The 7,743-nt window shown below is 40.2% G+C and overlaps 1 pseudogene; it reads left to right on the top strand.

Moving 5' to 3' along the window:
* The first annotated feature begins 689 nt into the window (after positions 1 to 689).
* LOC101039954 (DNA ligase 1 pseudogene) lies at positions 690 to 6,777 on the top strand (annotated as a pseudogene).
* Positions 6,778 to 7,743: the final 966 nt, after the last annotated feature.

Genomic DNA, 7,743 nt, shown 5'->3' on the forward strand with positions numbered 1-7,743 from the left:
TAGAGACGGGGTTTCACCATGTTGACCAGGATGGTCTCGATCTCGCGACCTCGTGATCTACCCGCCTCGGCCTCCCAAAGTGCTGGGATTACAGGCTTGAGCCACCGCGCCTGGCTATTCTGTAGACATCTTAATAAATGCATTGCAATTCCATGGTTTGACTATTTAAACTTCAGAGTAAGTTTTGAAGATTTCTTAGGGTGTTAAATTGTGACAGGCAAACACTACTAAAATTAGGAAGTCAGTTTCAAATGCAATTTCACAAACAAATTTAGTTCTTAAGAAAAACAAATCTGTAAATACTTAAATTTGAAAGATGCCTTGTTACTCATGATGGAATATTGCAGAAGGCTTTACCTGCTCAATAGCTCGAGTTCACATTAGCAGATGTGTTATAAGCTTGTTAAGAACATAATCATCCTAATCATTTCATTTCTCAGTAAGGTTCCAGATGCTTGGCTGTATCCATAGTTATAGTCTCAAAAGATGTATCCTATTTCTATAGAAATACAGACCATAAATTAAAATAACTGATCTTTAATATTATATTTAGCATAATAACTAAACATGCTGCTCTTTCTTCAAAAGTGTATTGTGAATTATTTATTTATTTAGGCTTTAAAAAAATGTTGAGTGTTCCTTGTTCCCCACCTTATGATAAGCAGTAATGATAGAAGAATAACGGAAGCATGGACACTTTCTTCATGAATTTGAAAATTAAGTCAAGAGATAGAGAAAGCTGTAAAATATCAGAGATGAAAATAATATGTGCAAAACACTGATAACAATTGTAACATCTCAAAGCCTTTTTTGAGCTTGTACCCCATGTCAATCAGTGCTCTAAGTGCTCTGTATGTCTTAACTCATTTATTCCTCATTAAATTACTGTGATAAACACTTCATGTAAATAATCATTTTTAATCCAAAAAATTACCACATCTTTACAGTTATTAATTACAATTATCTTCATGGTTTTACACATGGAACTGAGTAATTTTAAGGGAGTTCAATAAAAGAGCTACCTATAAATTCTTGATGAACTTAGAAAAACAGCAATGAATAGGGCTGAACCTGGATTACCTGCAGTAAAGAACATAATGTTTTGCCACTTACTTGTATAAAAAAGAAAAATGCTCAACATTACTAATTATCAAAAAAATACAAATCAAGACCACAATAAGATAGCATCTTACTTTAGTTAAAATGGCTAATACTAAAAAGCCAAAAAACAACAGATGCTGGCATGAATGCAGTGAACAGAGGACACTTACATACTGTTGGTAGGCATGTAAATTAGTACAACCTCTGTGGAAAACAGTGATGAGATTTCTCACAGAACTAAAAATACAACCAGCATTTGACTCAGCAATTTCAGTACTGAGTATCTATCCCCTCTTAAAAAAGTATTGTATTAAAAATCATCTGAACTCATATGTCTGTTCAAGTACGATTCACAGTAGCAAAGTCATGGAATCAAGCTACGTGTCAGTCGACAGGTGATTAAATAGAGAAAATGTGGTATATATACAGTATGAAATACTCTGCAGCCATAAAAAAAAAATTGTCTCCTTTGCAACAACATGGATGGAGCTGAAGGCTATTACTGTAAGTGAAATAACTCAAGCATAGAAAATCAAATACTGTTTCCACTTGTAAGTGGGAGATAAAGTAGTAAAGATGAAACAATACACACTGGGAACTCCAAAATGGAGAATGTTGAAAGGAGGTTGAAGTTAAAAAAATTGCCTATTGATTACAATGGTCACTACTTGGGTGAAGCACACACTAGAAGCCCAAACCCCACCATCATGCAATATGTCCATGTAACAAACCTACACTTGTACCTTAAATCTAAATTAAGGTTTTTTTAGAAAGGAAAAAGGAGAAGAGCCAGTTAAGGGAATTTGGAGAGGTAGCTGGATGGATAGAAAAGAGGGTCAGTGAAGAACCACAAAACCCAGAAGGAAATAAGTGAGGGGAACAAATATTCCATCATCTCTCTCCTTCTGTCTAAGATCTACTGCTGGTGCCTCCACTGACAGGAAGTCAGAAGTCAAGAAATAATTACGATATGCTTTCAAGAGGTGTGAAGATGGGTTGGAAGTGAATGCGGGGCAGCAACTGATATATGTCCAGCAGAGAGAAGAGAAAACATTCAGAGGAAGGTGAAGATTTGGGTCTAAAAATGCAACTAAGCTGTAAGATATGAAGTTGATGAAGAACTCTATCCTCTATCACTTTTATATTACTTAATGGTACTTTCCTACTCATTTTACATGTTTAGCCAAATTGTTCATTCAAAGTTAGATGCATGAAAGTCATATACAACAAATATGATAAAAATATGAGTGGAGAAATTTAACTTAGGGGAATATTGGAAAATTATTGTCAGATAGTCAATGGCATGCACATCACTTCCATTTATTTATGAACGAATATTGATATTGCTCTAGACACTAAGTGGGGGAAAAAAAAAACAGACACTTTCTTTCTTCAAAGGGTTATAAGTCCAGATGAAAAAGATAAGTAAATCAAGAATTACAATACACTATGGAAAATGCATTGCAAAAAGCACAAAAAGAATGACAATATTTTATGTCAATTTTATGACAATAAATATTATGTCATTTAATAATCACTACTTCCTAATAAAGGTGATGCTTTTATTGATATTTTACAAAGAAGTAACTTATTCACAACCTGACTTACTAGTGTCGCAATCATTCTGACCTCAAAGTCCATGATCATATTCCTGTCATAAAAATACCTCCCTTTTACCGGGTACAGTGTCTCATGCCTGTAATCCCAGCATTTTGGGAAGTCGAGGGGAGTAGGTCACCCTAAGGTCCCGAGTTCAAGACTAGCCTAGCCAACATAGAGAAACCCTATCTCTACTTCAAATACAAAAATTATCTGGGTATGGTGGCGCATACTGTAATCCCAGCTACTCAGGAGGCTGAGGCAGGAGAGTTGCTTGAATGTGGGAAGAGGAGGTTGCAGTGAGCTGAGATTGTGCTACTGTATTCTAGCCTCAGCAAAAGAGCAAGACTCCATCTCAAAAATAATCATTAAAATCTCCCTTTGTGCCAGACAGCAAAGATAAATATTTTGCAAATAACCAGAAAGCTGCAATAAACTACGGTTAGGGATAGAGACAATGTTATAGTTCTTAAACAGTCTATAATGTTTCCCCAAAATGTAGTTGATTGTGTTTTAAACCTATGGTCAGTTACTGACATTTTCTGAAAAACAGGTATGATATGCAATCTAATTCACGTTTCACTAAAGATATATGTACATATGTTCCATCCTGCTGAAATAGTTTCATAGCCCACTGCCTATACTCAATCTTCATATTAGAAGTTATTTATGTCCCGGTACATCATATATGATCCACTATGACAATATGAATATATATAATCCTCAGCTCTTAGCTCTGTACACCCCAATCTTTCAGCTACTAGCCTCTACTTCTACTAAACAAAATTAAATCATGAACATAACTCTTTATAGAGATAATTTTCTCCCATCAAATATGCATGAGTACTTCATATTTGAGTAATGTAGAAAATATTAAGCCACATTACGAAATACAGTAAATAGAGCTTGAAATTTGTCAATTTTTGATGTGCCTCTCTTTACTCAACCATGAGATCATATTAATGTCAATCTTTGAAACTTTGTAAAATATAACAATAGGGAGCTGCTACAATGTCATTACTCTGGTAGAACCTATTTGACTTAATGCTATTTGACTTTTGTTATTATTTTACAAATTGTAAGTAACTTTACTGCAGGAGAAAAATATTAGACAAAAGAAGGAAAAGAAAGAAGAAAAGGAAAGAAAGAAGAAGAGAAAGAGAAAGAAAGAAGAAAGAAAGAAAAGAATCATATCCAGCATCTACTATGTGACAGATGATACTACTGTCAGAATTATAAATTGGAAATCATTCAGAATAAAAGCAATGTTTCTGTGATTTTTTGTTTTTTCTCCATTACCTAAATAACTAATCCAGTTTCCTTTTCACCATGTCGTATGGGTAAGCCCTCAGAAAGGAATAGCTCAATATGAAGAATATAATGTTTGATGTTTTTCCTTGGAATATCCTTTTCTTTTTAATGTAGAATTTCTTATTGTATTTTTTAGCATTGCTCTTATTTTCATATTTGATAATTTCATTTAGTATTCTGTCTTCTTTTCTGTACTAGACATTCAATGTGAGTTTCTTTACCAAATAGCAATGATAGCTTTTAAGATCATTACAATTTGATGTCAAGCCCAGTGTTTTTACTAATTGGCTTTTTAAATTATTTTATTTTAAATATTATTTTTATTCTTTATTGAAATTTGAACTCCTTGCTTCTGAATTTAGTCACCAGTGATGGGAATAAAAAGACTTGAATAACTATACATTAGTAGTAACTAATTAATACCACCTACATTTTTAACACCAATTTTGCATTGAATATATATCACCTGAACTTCATGATTTATGTTTCTCTAATTTGTTAATGCTATGGTCTGAATGACTGTGTCCCATTCAAATTTGTATATTGAATTCTAGTCACAAATATGTTGGTATTAGGAGATGGGACTTCTGGAAGTTGACTTTTAAAAGGGTGCTTTTCCTAATCACAAGGGCAACCCTCAGGAAAGGGATTTGTGCCCTTATAAAAGAGGCATGAGGGAGTTTGTTCTTTTTGCCAGGTAAGAACCCATAGAATGTGTCATCTATGAAGCAGAGAATCATCACCAGACACTAAATCTTCTGGCAACTTGATCTTCACAGGGGTGCTCTTACTGTCGCAGGCCTTTCATGGAAACCGGATAGTGAGGTATGAAATAGTCTGGGGCAGGACCCAGGTGGAGCGGGGTGGTAAGAGCTGTCCTGTTCTGAGAGCAAGCCCTAAATTGGACGGCAGGGCCAGGGCTGTGAAACTCCTTAACTCCAAGTCTCCCGTAGGGCAACAGGAAAGCTTACTCCTTTATAAGGCTCTGAAGGAAGCCTGGGTCTCAGGCCTGAAAGTACCTTAGGAGATTTCTATTACCTCCATGATCTTTGGTGCTACCTTGAATTAGGCAAAGCACGGCTTATCATATGCCTACTTAATAGGCCTTAAAGGGTTGGGGACCAAAGAGAAGTGATCTGTGATCAGAATGACTTAGGGCCCACTGGTATGTTTTCCAGTGGTTCTTATCACTGTTCCCAGCTCACTGTCCCGATGTCCGAGACATGGCCAGGCTCACTGGCAGTGCTTCCACAGCCAAGATGCTAGACATCATCAAAGCCCTCTTTGTTGCCTGCTGCCACTCAGAAGCCCGGTACATCGCCAGGTCCCTGAGCGGACCGCTACGCCTCGGGCTGGCAGAGCAGTCAGGGCTGGTTGCCCTCTCCCAGGCTGTGAGCCTCACGCCCCCAGGCCGAGAATTCCCACCGGCCGTGGCAGATGCTGGAAAGGGTAAGGCAGCAGAGGCCCGAAAGACGTGGTTGGAGGAGCAAGGCATGATCCTGAAGCAGACGTTCTGTGAGGTGTCTGACCTGGACCGAATCGTCCCCGTGCTGCTGGAGCATGGCCTGGAACGTCTGGCGGAGCACTGCAAGCTGAGCGCAGGAATTCCCCTGAAACCAATGTTGGCCCATCCCACGTGGGGCATCAATGAGGTTCTGAAACGCTTTAAGGAGGCAGCTTTCACCTGCGAATACAAATATAACGGGCAGAGGGCACAGATCCATGCTCTGGAAAGCGGGAAGGTGAAGATCTTCAGCAGGAGCCAGGAAGACAACACTGGGAGGTACCCGGACATCATCAGCCGCATCCCCAGGATTAAACTCCCATTGGTCACATCCTTCATCCTGGACACCGAAGCTGTGGCTTGGGACTGGGAAAATAAGCAGATCCAGCCATTGCAAGTGTTCACCACCCGCAAACGCAAGGAGGTGGATGCGTCTGAGATCCAGGTGCAGGTGTGTTTGTGCGCCTTCGACCTCAACGACCTCAATGGAGGGTCCCTGGTACCTGAGCCCCTTTCCCGCCGCCGGCAGCTGCTCCGGGAGAACTTCGTGGAGACAGAGGGGGGGTTCGTCTTCACCACCTCTCTGGACACCGAGGACGTTGAACAGATGGCCGAGTTCCTGGGGCAGTCGGTGAAAGACTCCTGCGAGGGGCTAATGATGAAGACCCTGGATGTTGATGCTACCCATGAGATCGCCAAGAGATCACACGACTGGCTCAAGATGAAGAAGGACTGCCTCAGTGGCGCGGAGACACTCTGGACCTGGTGGTGATCGGCGCCTCCCTGGGCCAGGGGAAGCGTGCGGGCCGATACGGGGGCTTCCTGCTGGCCCGCTGCGATGACGACGGTAAGGAGCTGCAGGCCATATGCAAGCTTGGAACTGGCTTCAGCGACGACGAGCTAGAGGTGCAGCACCAGAGCCTCCAGGCCCCGGTGCTGCCCAGCCCGCGCCCCTGTGTGCGCATAGATGGCGCGGTGACTCCCGACCACTGGCTGGAGCCCAGCGCCGCGTGGGAGGAGAAGTGCGCTGACCTCGCCCTCTCCCCCATCTACCCTGCTGCTCGGGGCCTGCTGGATAGTGACAAGGGCATCTCCCTTCGCTTCCCTCGGTTCATTCGAGTCCGTGAAGACAAGCAGCCGGAGCAGGCGACCACCAGTGCCCAGGTGGCCTGTTTGTACCGGAAGCAAAGTCAGATTCAGAACCAGCAAGGCGAGGAGGACCCAGGCTCTGACCCTGAAGATACCTACTAATCCCGCACCCTCCTCCCGCCTGGGTACAGGGCACTAATTGGAGGGAATCCAGGGTTATTGCCTTAGCACATCTGCTACGGCAGGCTACGGTTTTTGGATGTCAGGGGAGGGGTGTGTGTGCCAGGGGGTGGCTTATACCAGAGTCTGGGATTCATCCCATCATTTCTTTCAATAAATAATTATCAGATTTTTTTAAAAAAATGAATTTTTGAGGCCAAAATTCTAACAATGAATTTTGGTTGTTAATAAATTATCCAGTTAATTTTGTTATAACAGCCTAAAGGAATCAAGCAAATTATTGTTTTTTTTTTTTTTTTTTTTTTTTTTTTTTGAGACGGAGTTTCGCTCTTGTTACCCAGGCTGGAGTGCAATGGCGCGATCTTGGCTCACTGCAACCTCCGCCTCCTGGGTTCAAGCAATTCTCCTGCCTCAGCCTCCTGCAAATTATTGTTAATGATAGTACAACAAATAAATAAGTGATTGGCTTCTGAGCTCTGTGGGACAGTGTAACATAGTTGAATGGATAGGTGAAAAAAATAAAGCTCTGTAGAAAAGTGTACTTCAAAAGAAGCTAAACAAGGAGGAGAAAAATGCATTTGAGAAACATTCATTATTCAACCACCAATGGTAAATTACTTATAGACACTACAAAATTTGATCAAAATATTAGAATTTAAGTCAAATTCCATATAAATGAATATATGGCTTTTCTTATCAAAAGTTCCCTTTCCATAAGCACTTATGTTTCTGGGAGGGAATGGGAAATACAAGAATTTCCTGAGAAGGAATAAGAAACTAAAATCAGAAATTATATTATTTTAATGCAAGCAAAATCAAAATCAATCTGGATTTTGATTTCGTTTGCATTTTTGTTAAAAACTGTTGCATTTTTGTTAATATAAAAACCACAACAAAAACAACTAAAGCTGTACTGCATTTATTTATTTCTTGTGCGGTTTCTGTAACAGCTGATTTTT

This window comes from Saimiri boliviensis, chromosome 1 (genome assembly GCF_048565385.1).
Source record: "Saimiri boliviensis isolate mSaiBol1 chromosome 1, mSaiBol1.pri, whole genome shotgun sequence".
NCBI lineage: Eukaryota > Metazoa > Chordata > Mammalia > Primates > Cebidae > Saimiri > Saimiri boliviensis.